The sequence below is a fragment of the Camelus dromedarius genome, chromosome Y (assembly GCF_036321535.1).
Source record: "Camelus dromedarius isolate mCamDro1 chromosome Y, mCamDro1.pat, whole genome shotgun sequence".
Classification (NCBI taxonomy): Eukaryota; Metazoa; Chordata; class Mammalia; order Artiodactyla; family Camelidae; genus Camelus; species Camelus dromedarius.
In genome coordinates, this window is record NC_087473.1 from 18,216,717 (window position 1) to 18,235,173 (window position 18,457).

Sequence of the window (18,457 nt, forward strand, 5' to 3'; positions counted from 1 at the left end):
GTACAAATGAACCATGAGACGGGAGAGGTCTGGAAAGGTCCCCAGTGCAGGAGCTTCAGTCCCCGTGGACTTTGGGGCATCCCACGTGGACCTGTTCACCACCCTGGGAGCTCTACGAACCCCTTCCTTTAGGGCGCAGATGGGGCTTTTGTTGCATAGGTATGATTGACCAGACTATTGGCCATTGGTGCTGGCTCAACCTCCAGCCCCTCTCCTCTCCCCAGAGCTCAGAGTCCAAGATCGGAGCCGGGAGGAGGGGACGCAGAAGTTCCAACACTCTAATCACCTGGCTCCTCTGGTGACCAGCCCGCCTCCTGAAACTATCCAGGGTCCCATCAAGGGTCCCCTCATTCCCATAAACTCAAGTAACATTGAAAGGAACTCATTACAGATGACAAAGGCTCCTCTCTTGCCCCCTCACTCCCATCTCTCGGGGAAATACAAAGGATTCAGGAATTCAGTGCTGGGAACCAGGGACAAAGACCACATATATCTATACATTATTATATCACAATATCACGAAATGCCGATTCGATGTATCATGAGGAAGGTCAGGAAAGACTTAATAATCAGCAGCAGCCACATCCGAGCTGAAGCACAAGAAGAAAGTGTGTGATGGGGCATAGGGGGCACGGCGGGGACGGGGTTGAAGGATCAGTGAAGGGCCCCTCGGAGCAGGTCAGCGTGCTGCCCGCCTGCAGTGGGTGGGTGCCAGCGAGACCACAGCACCCCTAGGGCAGGGCGGGGCGCGTTCAGAAGATTGACAGACCTATAGTGACTGAAGCATTCCAAGAAGGAGGCAGTGGCCTGAGAGATACATCCTTTAGGAAGATTATTCTGTCCATAGTAACGCACGTCCCCAGGCTTAATGGCTTAAACCAACCCAAACGTTTGTGTTTAATTTTTTTTTTTTGGTCCTTATGGTTCTGGAGAAAACCCACATGGCCGTCTACAGCTAAGAGGTCTGCAGGGCAGTTTCCTTCTGGAAGCTCTGGAGGAGGACCCATTTCCCCGCCTTTTCCAGCTTCTGGGAGGCGCCCCCATTCCCTGGCTCACGGCCCCTCCCTCCACCTTCAAAGCCGGCCACAGTTCATCTCTCTCCGGTGACTCCTCCGCCCCTCTGACCACAGGTGGGAAATGTCCTGGGCTGTCAAGGACCCATGTGACAGAGCTGAGTCCACCTGGGTGAGCGGGACAGTCTGTCCACCTCAAGACCCGCACCCTTAATCAAACCTGGAAAGTCCCCGTTGCAAGGCGACGTGGTCACAAGTTCTGCAAGCTGTGGGCATCTCTGAGGAGACGTCATTCTGCCCGTGGCAGGGGGAACTGAGTCCAATTATTTGTCCCACGACGTTTAAAACGACGAAGAAGTGGGCAACTTCTAACACTGAGTTTTCTGCTCTTATTTATCTCCTGCAGATTAGGTGGGGCAAAGCTTTACTCACTGTCTTGAAAAAGAAACCATACTTTAATTCGATACTACACGGCGTCCAGATCTGGCTTGCAAGGGGGGTTCTGAGGACTTGCACGTAAAATAGGGACAGAGGAAAGAACCCTCTTTGTAGAATTTGAGAACATGACTTTTATTTGTACAAAATGCATATTTTGGATTATTAAAATCCCTGTCTAAGTTGACAATGAAATTAAAAGTGTCACATTAAATCTGCAAAAAAAAAAAAAAAAAAAGAAGGCTTTAGCATGATAATTTTAAATATAATCCAGATTCTCAGTGTGGCTTTAGAATTAGGTAGATCAGAGAGAGAGAAAAACAGAAAGAAAGAAGAAAGGCTACTAGACTGAAGTTAGTTTTGAGCTGCATTTGGAAAGATTGCTGTGTAAAACCGATAATCCTTAAATGTATTTTTAGCTTCCTAGGAGACACAGCACTCTGCTAATCACCTGCAATTATGAGGTTAAAAATAAGGAACTTAAAAAATATCAGATCTCATACAGAAATGGTAAGAGGCATGCAAAAATACACAGCAGAAGACTAAATTACTTTTTTTCTTAAAAGCCGTCTCCTGCCTGTCAGGTTCAGAGTGCTGCATTTCTCCAGGTAAATTTTGTAATTGCATCCTCTTGTCAAGGTATTTAATAAGTGTGATCAGCAGGCTCTCGACTTTTGAAAGAAGAGAGGCTACCTAGAGCTTGTTTGTTTAAATTCTGTCTCTCTCGTTAAATGAAGCTAGTGCACCCTGTCATTTCATAATATTTGATTGGGAATTATTTCTTACAAAATTAGTTTTTTCTTACTAGCAACATTGTAATGGATATCAAGTTGGGAGGTATGGTAAAGCAGAAAATATTCTGAGTCTTACTGTAATAATGCATAGTGAGAGAAGTAGAAAGAATCTGGTTGGTGCTGATGGTAAGACTTCATATGGCAACATATCTGTCACAGAAGGATGCACGAATACACTTAATATAATTAAATGAAGTGTGCATCAAATTATAATTCATATAAGTAAATGAAAATATCACAAATGGGCCTTTTTGACGCATAAAAACTGGCTAAAATCTCTGTACCTTCCTCTCAGTTTTGCTGTGAACCTAACATTTCTGCAAAACAATAAGGTCTTTTTAACAAAATAGCCATAAATCATTTCTTGGAAGAGGAGAATTATACACACGTTGCCATGGCAGGGTTTCTGCACATTTCCTGACTCAAAGGGGAGGGAGGCTGTCTGGTCTTGTCTTTCAGTAACTCATCGTTTTCATGCTTTGCCAATATAAGAATTATGTTTGGACAAGTGGCAGGTAGAGGCAAGTAAAGCTGAGAAACTGTAAAGGCTAAACAAGAATTCATTCTTATTCAAAGTAACATGTATTTTCTTAACATACAATGTAAAGGAAAGTGTGGCAGGCATAAGTCTGCATTGTGCTTGTAATCATACTGTTAAAACCTTCCTTGTGTTTTCCCTGTACGTATAGATAGAAGGTAGGTAAGTAAGTAAGTAGGTAGGTAGGTAGATAGATAGATAGATAAGATGGATGGATAGATAGATAGACAGACAGACAGATAGATTAGATGGATGGATGAATGGATGGATAGATTAGATTGGATGGATAGATGGATGGATGGATAGATAGACAGACAGACAGACGGATGGATAGATGGATACGTGGAAGGATGGATGGATGGATAAGATGGATGGATGGATAGATAGATAGACAGACAGACAGATAGATAATGGATGGATAGATGGATAAGACGGATGGATGGATAGACAGACAGACAGACAGACAGATAGATAGATAAAGATGGATGGACGGATAGATAGACAGACAGATACCTACATACATACATACATACATCGATGGAGAGAGAGAGATAGGTAGATAGATTGATAGATAAATGGGTAGATGGATGGATAGGTAGATAGATAGACAGACAGACATGACAGAGACATAGATAGATTTATACATAGACTGCATACATGTCTATATCTGGTTAAGTGAGTAATATTGTGCAAATTATATTTTACCTGGTTTTCCCCAGTACAGCATCATAAATCCTATCTAAACTCTTAGTGTCTTCAGTGTGTATGTAGCTGGTCCTTCTAAAATGTTGGCCTCTCAGATCCTTGAACTTCTCCATGGCTTTGTCCCTTTCACCACCCAGGCTCTTTCTTGTAGGAAAACAAGTGTGTTTCTTTATATAAGAATTACGCAGTTAGGGTCCTGTAGTGTTGCACACTCTCCATGCGTGTTACGTACCAAATATTCCAGTAACAAACCAGAGATCAGTATGGACAGAACCAGGATGAATGCACTTGGTGTTTCCTTCAATGTCATCCCTGGGTTGTTAGCATTCATACGATGAAGAAGACAGTCAGTTTCAATCACGTGCACCCAGACTCTGAGGGACCTAACTCCGAGATACAAGAACTCCTTTAAGTCCTTGCTTCCTCCAAATGCCTCTGAGACAAGTGCCCCAACCCAGTAACCGCGGGATTGACCGAACCACCGAAACCCAGCATGCCTTGGTCTTCCTCACGGCTGACGTCACATTACAAGCATCGACTGCCCAAGTCACTTAGTCACCCTTATACAATGTCATGTTTCGATTTCTACATTATAATTTTTTATTGTCCATACATCGTACGAAATTATAACCAGATACAATTCTGTAGTTTATGAAGTCAAGACATTTTAAAATACCACATTCTCTATATTGTCATCCATGACTGTGTTCTTAAGTATTTAGGTTTTATCTTCAAAAATGAGACGGTTGCTAGGATGCTGGCTATAAATAAGTAAAGTTTAACTTCTTGTCCCTTTTAAAGTCGTTACCGCTCTTGGTCCGGCTGTGGAGATGATGCTTGGAACAAGCTCAAAGTACAGCCATGATTCATCAGGGTGCAGGAGGCTCCGAGGGGGGGAAATGAGCCGATTCAGTATTTATTTTGCCAGGTTTCCCTCAGTCCTCTTTAAACATCATTGAACACTTAGATCCTTCTGTTCCGTTGCTGTGTCTTGTATGAAATACTTTTAACAGACGGGGAAAATGCGAGCCTTAAATTGAGAGCAATGCACATTATCAATATGACGTGCAAAATTGTTACCAGTGGCAGAAACTGACCCTAAAGTGTATCTAGGAAAAATGGAAACAAATACGGAAATATTTCTCCATAGAAATAAAGATCGCTACTGGGAAATAAAACAGGCTAGAATTTGGTGAATCAAACACTTTTCACAGTTCCATCCAGTAGGTTTCCATTTTTACTGAGTTTTTTTAAAAATAGTCTTGAAATTGTGATTATCTGTTGCTTGTTTTTTGAATCTTATTGTGAAAGAAACACTTTATATACCTCTTTGACTAGCTGGATAACCATATCCGGACGAATTTGCCTGTGGAACAGAAGCCATTTATTTTGTTTTATTTACTGAGGTTGAAACTGTTGGAACTGTGTGATCAGGGGCTTCTTTAGGATGTGATAGTCATTGATTGATCTGTTTCATAATTTTGTATAAATTTTCTCATCATTCATTTTGGCTTGGCTGTTTTTTGTTCGGTGATGCTTCAGTTTACTCCCTCCAGTATTAGACTGGCGTTCCAATTTAGATATATGCATATTTGCACATGTTCCATGAAATACAGCTGGGGCATTTATTTCTTCCATTTTATCTGGACTTGTAATAGCACAGAAATACAATCGACATCATTTTTGTCCCACTGCTATTTCTCAGCACAGTATACATTAGTTTTTCAGTGCAACAGAATGTTCCTTCAAATGTCATAAGAGGGACCTTTTACTTACAATTTCTCAAGCTGGGTCTTATGAAAAGAAAAAAAAAATTGGTTTGACTGAAAGAAATGATGACTTGTATTCCAGAAAGAATCAAACTGAAAATTACAGACTATTTTCTGGAACAAATGAAAAATACACAATATATATTTTAGTGTTGTGGAATTTCTTTACTCTCCAGTGTTTTGTAGAATTATCATTTTTTTCCTCACTAAGCAATGAAAGAGTGAAATAAATGTAGTTTTAGAAGTATTTTATCGATGTTTGTGTTTTTGCCCCGACAATGTGCTAAAGTTTTCTTTTTTTTTTTTTTCCTTTTTGAGCAAAGCTTCTGAAGATGTTATTTGTTTAGAATTTACATAGTGGGAGAGTTGGCAAAATAGGTTTTTTATTAGGAGTTTCCCTTTACTTCGAAATTTTTCTATCAACAGAGTAAATAATCCTGTAACGTGACCTTGCTTTGACAAGATAAATTCCACTTGAAAGGGTATGTGTATAATGCTGGCTTCCATAACATAGACTAAGGGAAAGGCATCACTGAAAACACAGACAAGAATGTAGAAGCAGAAATGAGAACTCTTTCCACCCCGGGTACCAAAAAGGTCGCACTGACCCTTTAAGTCAAGGCGATGTTGAGTTTGCTGTGTCTGTGCGCAGGCAGAGTGGGGAAGGGGAGGGTTAGATGTCCGCTTGGCCAGGCTGTGGGACCCAGTTACCCACTCGACGACTGATCTGGGGCTGCCTGGGGAGACCTTCTGCACACGTGGTTACCATCTGCAACCAGTTAACTTCAAGTCAGTTCAGTTACTCTCATGGTGAGCAGGACTCGTCCCGTCGGTTGAAAAGGCTTAAAGGCAAAAGCAGATGTTTCTTTGAGAAAGGAGAGATTGTGCCTCAGGACTGTAGATACAGTGGTTCCAACCTGCTGTCTGTCCTACAGATTTCAGAGTTGCCATCCTCCCCAAATGGCATAAAATTCCTTGAAATTTGAGAGATAGCTAGGTGATATGTAGATGGATACATATAGACAGATCAATGATACAGTTTATAAATAAATAGATGATAGATCGAGAGAGCGATAGAGATCTATGTATATACAGATGGATAGACAGATGTAGATGAAGAATAGATGGTAGGTAGATCAACAGGTAAATACAGATATAGAGATGATAAATAGAAGATAGATAAGATGGATGAATAGATAGATAAATAGGAAGATGGAAGGATGGATGGATGAAAGGAAGGAAGGATAGATAGACAGATTAGATAGATTAGATGGATGGATGGATGGATAGATAGGAAGAAGGATGGGTGGATGGATGGATGGAAGGAAGGAAGGATAGATGGATAGATTAGATGGATGGATGGAAGGAAGGAAGGATAGATGGATAGATGCACAGAAGGAAGGAAAGAAGGAAGGAAGGAAAGAAAAAGAAAAAGAAAGAAAGAAAGATGGATAGATGGATGGAAGGATAGATGTACAGAAAGAAAGAAAGAAAGAAAGAAAGAAAGAAAGAAAGAAAGAAAGAAAGAAAGAAAAGAAAAAAGTAAGAGTTGAATTGATGGATGGATAGATAGATATAGATAAAATAAAGAAAAAGGAAGGAAGGAAGGGAGGGAGGAAGGAAGGAAGGAAGGAAGGAAGGAAGGAAGGAAGGAAGGAAGGAAGGAAGATATGTCAGGTACAAAGATTTATCTTACTGGTCCTGCTTCTCTGGAGAACTCATCAAGGTGGAAATAACCAGCCCGGTCACCCCAGTTGAAATCAGACTGCTGCCACAACTGGGAACCCAGTGTCTCCTGCAGGAAGGTAGTAGCACCCCCCTCCCCACCCCAAAAGTCCATGTCAATGTGGAAATTCCAGTGGGACCTTCCCAGGAAATAGAGTCTTCGTGGGTGTCATCAGGTGAACACGTGGGTGGGCTCTGATCCAGTGACGGGCGCCCTTAAGGAAGAGGCCAATCTGGACACACGGCAGAGACAAGGTGACGGGAACCAAGGACAAGGTGACCATGGGACAGTGGAGGCAGCGACGGGCGTGATGTCTGCAAGCCAAGGAGCGCCAGCGTGGCCAGCAGCCCGCAGAGCTGGGAGACCAGCACGGAGCGGCTCTCACGCAGAGAAGCAGCCCTGCGGGCACTGCGATCTCAGACTCCCAGCCTCTGGAGCGGGGAGAGGACACGTCTGCCGCTCAGCGATTAGAGTATTTCAAGCGTGCTTGTTGGATCGAGTTGCTTCTTTCATGGGTCTTCTGAGACGAGGGAGAGAGAACTGACCACAGACCGGCACCATTTTGTCACGGGCAGAACCTGAGCCTGACGGACTTCAACCTGGGGCTGCCCTTCTTCTGCCCGACGCAGCTAGGAAGAAAAAAAAAAAAAAGAATTAAACTTGTAGACCACGTACTGTGGTTATGTAGCTGGCGCTGTGTCGGATTTGGCAAAAAGAGCCAGTTTCACGCCGACCCGGGGAGCACCTCCGCTTTTTGTACTGAATGGAAACTGGAGGAAGACGCAGTGAAGATGTGCTTAAAGCAAATTAAGCACTAAAAGCAAAGGCTGCGTTTTCCTGACGCCGCCGGGCGCGCCTGCCTTCGTCCGAGGTGCCGCAGCCCTCACACGCCGCTCACACGTCTACGGCTTTGAAACATCGGCATGTTGGCAGTTCACTTTCTCAACGTTTCAATATTTTGAAACATCATGATGCACATTCTGCTGGAAGCTGGGTACACGTTTCCCAAAATGTGCCCTTTGGAACTGGAATTCATAGGAACTATGTTTTAAAAGCAAATCCCGTGGTAAGAACCCGTGGACACAAACGGCGAGACACGGACAGCAGCACCGGTCACGTTTCACAGGTTTGCAGCGCTTCTCGGAACGCTTGATCCTGAAGGAGGCACTGTGTGCAATGCAACGGTGTCAAAGCTTTTTAATGAGTTTTTTTTTTCCTTCTTTCTGAGTATTTTAAGCATGAGCTCCAGGGAAGACGGAACTGTGAACTTTAATACATTCTTGTAGCAGTGAGCATGTACTGTTCTCGGGGAATGATGTCTCGTCTTATACATGTATTTTTTCTCTTTCTCCCTTAAAAATGACATCCTTAAAAAATGTTTAAACAAAAAAATAAAGAGAAGGGGAAACTGCCTTTTGGTACATTCCTTTAAAAAAGCGGTGACATCCTTTACAGCACCTAGTAAGGGCACAGTACATTAATTCAAATATACGGTAAGCACTTGTTTCAAGTTACCCTTACCGACTGACAGAGAGCTCTCCCCTCCTTTCCCTCTGTTTCTGACCATCCGCAGCCAGGCTGCCCAGTTCCTCCCTCCCTGATCCTGCTTCGCTGCGTCCGTCACCCATTCTACTGTATTCTTCCCCCAAATCACTCTCCCTTCCTTCTCCAATCAGCCATATCTGTCCCCTCTCTATCAGATGACATCCCCTCCCTCTGAGAGCCAGTGTCAACATCTTTTACGTGCATTTGACTCAGATCACCCAGAACATCTTCTTGTCTTCCTTCATATGTGTCCACTCACTCCAGAGAAACCCTTGTACCCTTCCCGACTAGGGGGGCACACAGACATTCTGCAGGATCTGCTCGAGGGACATTAACAGAATAAACGTCCTTTCGTGGGTGAGGTGCAGGTGGACATTCTTGGAGAGACAGGTACAGAATAGACATCCTTCCGTAGCCTTTGTGACATTACAAGTAAACAGTATCCAAATAAATACACTTTAAGTTCCCCCCAAGTTAGATTCATCCACAAATGGAATTCGAAGGCATTTGAAATTTATATGAAGGGAACCTCCAGATCCTATTAATACCTGAACAATGAGTGCTTCTATCATTGTTCTGCGTGCATTGACTGTTCCTCCAAAAAAGAATAAACACGGAGAATTAACGCCACCACACACGGATTGCTATTTCTAAGTAATTATGCGATTACACTGACAGTCAATTGAAACAAAGGCTGGGCAGGTAAGTGAAGGTCCTGATAAGCCTTTGAGAATGGCTCCACAATAAAATCTTAGCAAAGACTACGAGGAGGGTGTGGTAAGTTAAAAATTCAGTTTTCTACCTTCTCTGTCTCTGGACCTCAGTGGATACGGTCACACGGGTTTGTGCCGTGTGACAGATGACGTCAGTAAAAAAGATCCTGAGTCAGATGGGATATTTACTCGGCTTGTTTGAACAAATGCGCCATTGAGCTGAATTTCAAGCATTCTAGACACAAAATGAACAGAGAAGCGCTCTGATTCCAACCACCTCCCCCCAACATTGGGTTCGACGTATCACTAATCAAGATTCATTATTCAGCTCTCAATGTAAATGATTACCCGCACACTCTGACTGCTCCTCCTTAAGGGTAATCATGCCTGATCTATGTGTTAGGAGAAATAGACTGTTCCGGTGGAACTGTCAATGCCTGAATTTTTATTTGAAAGAATAAAGGGGTAGGGGGACGTGGAGAATTGTCCAGAATGTTTCTACCCAGTCCTTTTATGAGTCCTCCTTGTTTCTTCGCTCAGTTACCTTGGCCACGTTGAATTTCATGATGTCCAGACGTGGAAAGGCACACCCAGATACGTGAATTTGCAAAGCTTCTGAGACCATTAACATTTTACAATAATAATACCACATATTATTATTATTATTATGAATCTACCACCTACCAAACATTAATTCTGACTCAGTAGCTCTGACAAAACACTCAGGAGTTCGCATCTGTCACAGGTTAGCAGACATCTGGTCCTGTCCAATTTAGCCCACAGAAAAAAAAAAGAGCCTTCATAGTTGGTCTTATCCAGAATGTCCTTGAGACAATTGGCTCGTACGATATTTGGCGTATAAGATGTTTGGCTCACCGACATTCGGTCCATGCCAAAAGTTCCTCGAAATTTGGTCCTCTCCAAAATGTCCATGAGCAGATTTGGTCCATGCAGAGCTCTTGAGAGACACACGTGGTTGCATGGAATTGCATACAAAGATCAACTCCCGGCCCCCAGACATTCACAGTTTACCTAAGAGGACGGCTACACGTTTATTTTAAGGGAGCTTTTGAGTGGAACAGTGCTCTCTAGCAAAGTGCAAGCAAAAACCTTCATCAGCATGCAGAACTCTGAGCGTCTGTGACACTAGAGACACGCTGAGTGTTAATTGTCAACTTAGTGTTGAAGAGCTGCAGCTTTGCAAATTGTTCTGTTAGAGGACGGAGCAGGTCTCTCCAAACATGGGTGTGAATCATGCTAGGCCTACAAAATGCGGCTGCTTCTTGCGGATACCGGGACCATCTCTCTCCAGCATTCTATCCCCAGAGCTCAGGGGCTGAGGCGCGTAAGAGCAGTCTACCCCTAAATTGATAAAACCAGTGCTTTCAGGGACCTGGATTCTAGCACGATTGTTTTAAAGGGACAGGGTCCAGTCAGGGAGATCTCCATCAAGGGAATGGAAATCTGCACCACCCATCCTCTTAAGAAGATCCAAGGCAGGAAATGTGAAATTGGAAGGATCATAGTCCCCCTTTCTTTATTTCTGGACCTCATCATCTCAGACGGGAATGCCAGGGGGGTCTCCCCACGTGTTAGAGGTTTACCGAGTGGGAGAACCATTTCTGAGGGTTACCATAACAGAGGGCTACGCATTTCAGAATACAGTTACCATCAGAAATTGGGTAGCTTGTTGAAACAACAGAAATACTTTTTGTCTCATAATCACGTAGTCTATGAGCCCAAGATCAAGGGGTCAGCAAGGTTGATTCCTTTGGAGGGCTACCACAGAGAACTGGTTCCATATTTCTATTTGGATTTCTCATGGTTTACTGGAAATCTCTGACATTCCTTGACTTATCAGATTATCCCAATCTCTGGCTGCTTCTTTATATGGTGAAGTTCTTCCTGTGTGTGGTGTCTGTGTCCAAATGTCCCCTTTTAAAAAACACCAGTCATATGAGATTAGAGCCCAGCCTAATGGCCTCACCATAATTAACTCCATCTGAAACTATCCAATTTCCAAATAAGGTCATATTCTGAAGTTTTTGGGTTTAGGACTTCAACATATGAGTTTTTGAAGGATAGAGTTCAATCCTTTACGGTGCCTCACGGTGTCTTGTTACTGAACCAAACTTGAGTCCAGTTGCCTGGCATGCAACAAAGCCAGTCTACTGACAGGGGTTGTGGGGAAGGAATGTACAGTGTTTATTGCAGGCGCCCAGCAAGGAGAACGGGCAGCTTGTGCTCACAAGACATGAACTCCCCGACGGCGTGCAGGGGAGAGGTTTTAAAGGCAATAGTAGGGGTGGGGGTTGCAGGGGGCATGATCAGCTCCTGGACACTTTTCTAATTGGTTGGTGCTGAGATAATGAGGTGACAGTGTTTCAGCAACCTTACCCATCAGCCTTCTTTAAAAAAAAATTTAGTGTTTTTATGGATTTTTTTTTGTTAAATTTTATATTTTAAAGATGTGTTGAAGTGTTTCTACTCACTTTTTAAAATATTTTTGTTGAAGTAGAGTCAGTTTACAATGTTGTGTCAATTTCTGGTGTACAGCACAATGCTTCAGTCATACATGAATATACATGTGTTGGTTTTCATATTCTTTATAAACATAACTTACTACAAGATATTGAATATAGTTCTCTGTGCTATATAGTATAGACTTGTTGTTTGTCTATTTTACATACAGTAGTTAGTATCTGAAAATCTCAAACTCCCAATTTATCCCTTCCCACCCTCTTTCCCTCCTGGTAACCATAAGTTTGTTTTCTACGTCTGTGGGTCTGTTTCTGTTTTGTAAATAAGTTTGTCTTTTTTTTTTTTTTAAGATTCCACATATAAGTGATATCAAATGGTATTTTTCTTTCTCTTTCTGGCTTACTTCACTTAGAATGACAATCTCCAGGTCCATCCATGTTACTGCAAATGGCATTATTTTATTATTTTTTATGGCTGAGTAGTATTCCATTGTGTAAATATACCACATCTTTATCCAGTCATCTGTCGGCCATCAACCTTCTGATCCCACCTGGTCTGGGACCTATGTGCTAGTGGTCAGCAGTTTCTATCTGGTTGGGAGTCTGGTTTCTGTAAGAACAACTCAGGAATGTGTATCAGACAATGTTATCTTTGTCCTTCAGGGAGGAACTAAAGATTCGGTGACTCTGCCATATGGCTGATCTATTATTTAAAAGGATCCCAGTTTCCCAGCCCAACAGTTATTCTCTGTTCCCACATGTTCACATTTTCCTAAACATTAACTTTCTTTTTTAATTGAAGTACCATCAGTTACAATGTGTTCATTTCTGGTGCACAGCACATTGTCCCAGTCATGCATATACATACATACATTCATTTTCATATCTTTTTCATTAAAAGTTATTATAAGTTATTGAACATAGTTCCCTGTGCTGTACAGAAGACACCTTTTAAAAATCTATTCTTATATGTAATCTAACCATTAACTGTTGATCCAGTCTTTCGAGACTCAGGGGAGACCTGAAGCAAAGCCTTTCACTTCAAGGACAGGGGACACACGGCGCGGGAGCTCATATACCCAGGCTGGTCCTAAGAGGTCCCGCTCAGTTTCCGTCTCAATCTGAGGGCAGTCCAGGTGCAGTGGGAATCCTGCAGGAAACGACATGACAGGGGCCAGGGTGTCTGGGCTCGGGTCGCAAATCTGAAACTTTAGCCTCTTTTGCGAACTGTCCTTTCCTATTTTTTTAATGCCCCCAAGTTTCACTTCTTTCTTACGAAACACTGCAGCCTGATCTGAAGCCCGGTCATGAAGATTCGCCACAGAGCGGATGTCAGTGCTGTGAGGCAAAGCCATTGCCGGGACCCAGAACTTTCCGGAAACTGCGCTGTGCACAGAATTACTCAGTTTAAAAGCTCCAGTGGGAATCGGGGTCCCAAGTACTTAGTAGGGGCCAGGTCCTATACCCGTGTGTGAATGCCAGTCTTTCATGCACAGAAGCCGAGCCCCTCAGTAATCAGGATGTGAACAGACTTAGAAGCCAACTCGTCAGTGGGACACAGTAGAACTGACTGACGCTGGGACCGCAGGCTTGCTCAGTTTGTGCCCCAGGATGCACGCCCTTGGGTCCCGGATAAGCTGGTGGGTCTCATTATCCTGAAGGGGAAGAAAAGCGCTTCACTTTTAGGCTGTAAATGAAACCCTCCTCGTTGTGGGCTAAAAGAAGGGGCATCTGGTGTCATCTCTTAGCTCCCTGCTCCTAATTCCTGGAGAAGTCATACACTATGAAATATATTTTGCTGGGTTTTGAACAGAATATTAACATTATCATCATATAATATCAATGTAATGTATGTTGATATAATTTATATACTGTCAACATAGTGTGTCAATACTATATAAATTATATTTATAAGATATAAATTATATTATTATGGTATATTAATATTCATAAATTGCTGCTATAATCATATTAATATGATGGAGAAAGTCTTGTGGATGACAAGTTTATTTCAAGACAGACACCAAAAAGAAAAAAATTCTTGAATTCAAAATTTAAGGAAATATATGTTTTCATTCAAACTTACATTATGGACATATGGGGTGTGTAAAAAGGTTAATGACGTGATTTCGTACAGAGCCAATCGATACATGGTTCATAGTTAGGGCACTCCAGTGGTCAGGGCCACGAAGAAAATATTTGCATTTGATGCCACGTGCAATATCTAGAATGTTTTTCCATGAACTATTTCTCTTGTACACAAATTTATCTGAAGTTTTATACTAGAAAATTGTGTGATATTTAATTCTGTCACTGGCACGCCGACAACCGGTTACGGGAAAAGCCAACAGGAATGTTCTCCAGAGCTATGCTGTCTGCTAGCATAGCCGTTATGTGTACATGGCTGCTGAAAGATAAATCAATTTAAATTCAATAAAATTGAATATTCATCACTTCCGAAGGCCACACGTCAAGTGCTCAATAGCCACATGCTCCTGGTGGCCACCTTACTGGGCAGACCAAATACGGAACATTTCTGTCATCACAGAAAGGTCACATGGGCGGCATCGATCTACGTGATAGAGATGAATTCTGGTCACATATTAACTTCACTGGCATCGACACTCAAATGTAAGCAGAAACACACACACACACACACACACACACACACACACACACACACACACACACCTGGCTTGGCAAACGCTGATACCGAAATACCGAGTTCTTAGCAAGAATCAGGATTTGCAACCCCTGCAAAACAAGTCTGCAAACGAAACACAGATCAATTCTTTTCATTAACAGAGGCCAGCAGACCTTGAATCTAGTGAATTCCAGTTGTCATCAGTGTAATGAGATATTTATCCGTCTTCAGTTGTGCAAAACGGTAAAAATAATGTTTTGATGAGAAAGAAGAGGAAAAAACGGGGAGCAGTGGACTTCTGTTTTCCTAATTCAGTTCATCAGAAACACGGGTACAATGCGTTTCACTAGAATTTCATAACTCAAATATTTTTACTAAAACGCAAGGGAAGCCCATGATACTACAATTAAAACAAAACAAACGTGCTGAGACGCTTACAGCAGCTTTATTCGCAACTGCCAACACTGGGAGGCAGGCAAGATGTCCTTCAGTAGGTGAATGGACAAAGAAAGAAAGGGGTTGTGGAGTCGCGAATGGACATCGAGAAGCCTGAAACGCGTGGGGCCGACTGCGGGAGTCCAGCTGGGTGGCGTTCTGCCGAGGGCAGAGCTGTGGCCACACTTCAGGATGACCGGTGGCCCCGAGCTGCGGACGCAGGGGGCGGTTGTAGGGCAGAGGAGACAGCCCGGAGGATCCTATAATAGTGTCTTCTTGTCACCGTGTGTTTGCCAAAGCCCCACAGGATATACAGCAGCGAGACTCAGCCTCGTGCAGTCTGCGGGCTCTGCGTGATGCGGACGTGTGCGTGCGGGCTCACCGGTTGGAACCCGCGTGCCACCTGGTGGGGGGGGGCGTGGACAGTGGGGGAGGCCGTGGTGGGGGGGTTCGGAGCAAATGGGAAATCTCTGCGCCTTCCCCTTCAAGTCTGCAGTGAGCGTCAAAGCGCCCTAAACAAGAAACTTTATAGTCACCCTCCTGACCTTCTTAGTTCCACATCCATGAATTTAAACACCGTGGACTGAACATATTCAGGAAAAAAAAATTTTTTTTCAAGAAGTTCCAAGGAGGGGAGGGTATAGCTCAACTGGTAAGAGTGCATGCCTAGTCACGCACAAGGTCCTGGGTTCAATCCCCAGTACCTCCTCTAAAACTAAATCAACCTAATTACCTCCTCCCTCCAGAATAAGTTAATAATAATAATAGTAATTTTTAAAGTTCCAAAAAACAAAACTTGAATTTGCTGCACTTCAGGAACTAAGTACACATCATTTTCATGGCATTTAGAACTGTTGACAAGGCATTTCCAGGTACCAGGTGTTACAGGTCATCTAGAGATGATTGAAAGCTCGTGGCAGAATGTGTCAAGTTGTGGGCAAATCCTGCTCAATTCTGTACAAGGGGCCTGAGCACCTTCAGATTTTGGCATCTGAGGGTACCCTGGAACCAATTCCTGGTGGGTACTGACGGACAACTATCTATTTTTCAGTGTTCAGTTTTGTTTTTTTTTTTTACTTTCAACAGCCTTTTTTTTTTAACTGCCCGGATCTTGAGACAAAAATGGACCCGAGTATTTACTATTTCTGTTTGACTTTCTGCACCTCTGACAATCCAGATTCCCCTCTGTTACTGTTTCTTTTCCCTCTGAAGACTTTCTTCTTAGCATTTCTTTTAAAAAGTACATCTTGGGGACAGTGGATCATAGTTTTTCTTGAACTGGTCTCTTTATTTTGGCTTCGTTCCTGAAGGGCATTTTTCTGCTCAATAGAGACACGGGTTTGACAATTATTTTCCTTCAGAACTTTAAAGAAGTTCTTTCAAAGTTTCTATAAGATGTGTGTGTGTGTGTTTCCTTTGCAGGAAATCTACTGTTAAGAAATTTTTAACTGTACAGTACAGTCTTCGTAACCATGATCTCAGTATGTTACAGCAAATCTCTACAACTCATTCATCTAGAAGAACTTGAACACTATACTCTTTAAAAAATTTCTCAATGGAGGGACTGGGGATGGAACCCAGGGCCTCGTACATGCTAAGCACACACTCCACCACTGAGCTACACCCTCCCCTGCAACACCATGCCCTTTAAATAGCAAGCCCCTACTTTCCTTTTCCCCCCAGGCTCGGGCAACCACCATCCTACTCTCTGCTTCCACGAGTTTGACTATTTACACCCCTCACACGAGTGGAATCACGCAGTCCGCCCCAGAGAAGACATACAGGTGGCCAACGGGAACGTGAACATCACTCAGCATCAGAGAAATGCACGTGAGAACCACAGTGCGGTATCACCTCGCCCCTGCCAGGATGACTATTAAAAAAGAAAAAAAGGGTAGCACATGTTGGTGAGGTTGTGCAGAAATGGGAGACGTCGTGCCCTGCTGGTGGGAATGTAAAATTAAAAACAGAACTACCGTCTGCTCCGACAGTCGCACTTCTGGGTTTATATCCAGAAGAATTTAAATCAAGATCCTGGAGACTTGTCTGCAACCCCCACAGTCACTGCATCACTGTGGATGTGGACGCTACCAAGACGTGGAAACCACGTGCCCGTCCGTGCATGGATGCAGAGAGTGTGGTGCACACGTACAATGGGACACTCTCCAGCCTGCAGATAAGAAGGAAAAGCTGCCGTCGGGGTCAGCATCCATGAGCCCTGAGCACATCGGGCCAGCTGAGGCGGCCGATCACAGAGCGCCTCTCCGCGCTTCGACGAAAACCCTGCGCGCGTGCAAAGCCCTGCGTCTCTGACCGCAGCGCGGGTGCCACAGTCCGTGCCTGCGTCACGGGCATTTCCCTACTTCTCTGTCTGGCAGTTCGGTGAAGGTACGTGTGACCACTGTTGTCTCGGACTCCATCCTGACTTCTTCCGTGTCTCCTTCCCCCATTTGGGAAAGTTCATGGGTCTTATTTCTTCCTTTTTTTTTTTTTCTGGCTCCCTGCACCCACTTCTGTCCTCTCTCCTGGACCTTCAAGGGCAAGAACATTAGGCCACTTGGTATTACCGCACACATCCATTCTTTTTTTCCTCATCTCTCATATTTGTTTTCATCTTTCGTCGTTCAGCCTGGGTAATTTGCATGGATCATCCGCAAGTTCACTGTGTCTGTCCTCCGGGTCCACCACTGCGCCGCCCCTCTAATGGAAACACTGAACTCTTACCATAATGGTCATCCCTACCCTTTCCTCCGGGTTCTGTTTTATCGTCTCAATTCCTAAGTTATGACTCCTGTCTTTCCTTTCTTAGAACAGGGCTATCCTGGTTGCTTTAAAAGCTTTGTCTCATGATTATGACTCCTGGGTCTTGTTGGCGTCGACCCCGTGTGGACCGTCTTTCCTCTGGATCACTGTTGGGACTGTTGCGATATTCTGGATGTCAGATCTTTTTGCATTAAACCCTGGACATTTCGAAGACTGCACTCCTGAGACAGGAGATCCGGTTAAATCTGGGTTGGGGGGGGGCAGTGCGGATATCTTTTTGTGTAGTTGTAGCATGTAATTGACACAGTTTCAGATCACACATTCTGACTTGCTTTTAGGGGCAATGGGTCCAACTGAAGTTTAGTTTCCCAAGACTGCCCTGGCAATTTGAGTCTGTCCCCCGTGGGTACCTCCTCAGGGCTGTTCTGGTTTCTGGGTGGTGGCTTCCATCCACCACGGTGTTCATAGCCTTTGCTCTGCCAATTACAACCCCTCCACGTTAGCAGAGCTCCAGGCCAGCCCAGAGCAGCCCTCCCAAGGTCCAAGGGTCCCTTACTCCATCCCCACCCTCTCCATCATCCACCCCCTTCAGCTCACAGGGACCCCTTTTTCTGGTGCTCAACCTGGAAAACAAAGTTTTTAAATTCCACGGGGTGTGGCTTCATTTCTATGGCCAGGTACTCCCAAGACAGACTAGCCAGGGAAGCAGTGAGCCTGGGGTTGGGGGTGGAGTTGCACCCATTGTCCCCGCGGTTGGTGCCACATCTCGGTCCCAGGAGCTTGCTGGAGGAGCGCTGGCACAGAGCCGTGAGCTGTGCCCTGCAGGGTCCCTGTGTCCCGGTCTCTGATGCGATAAAGAGGGTTCCTTGATTCTTTCACTGTCCGTGTCCCCTGCGC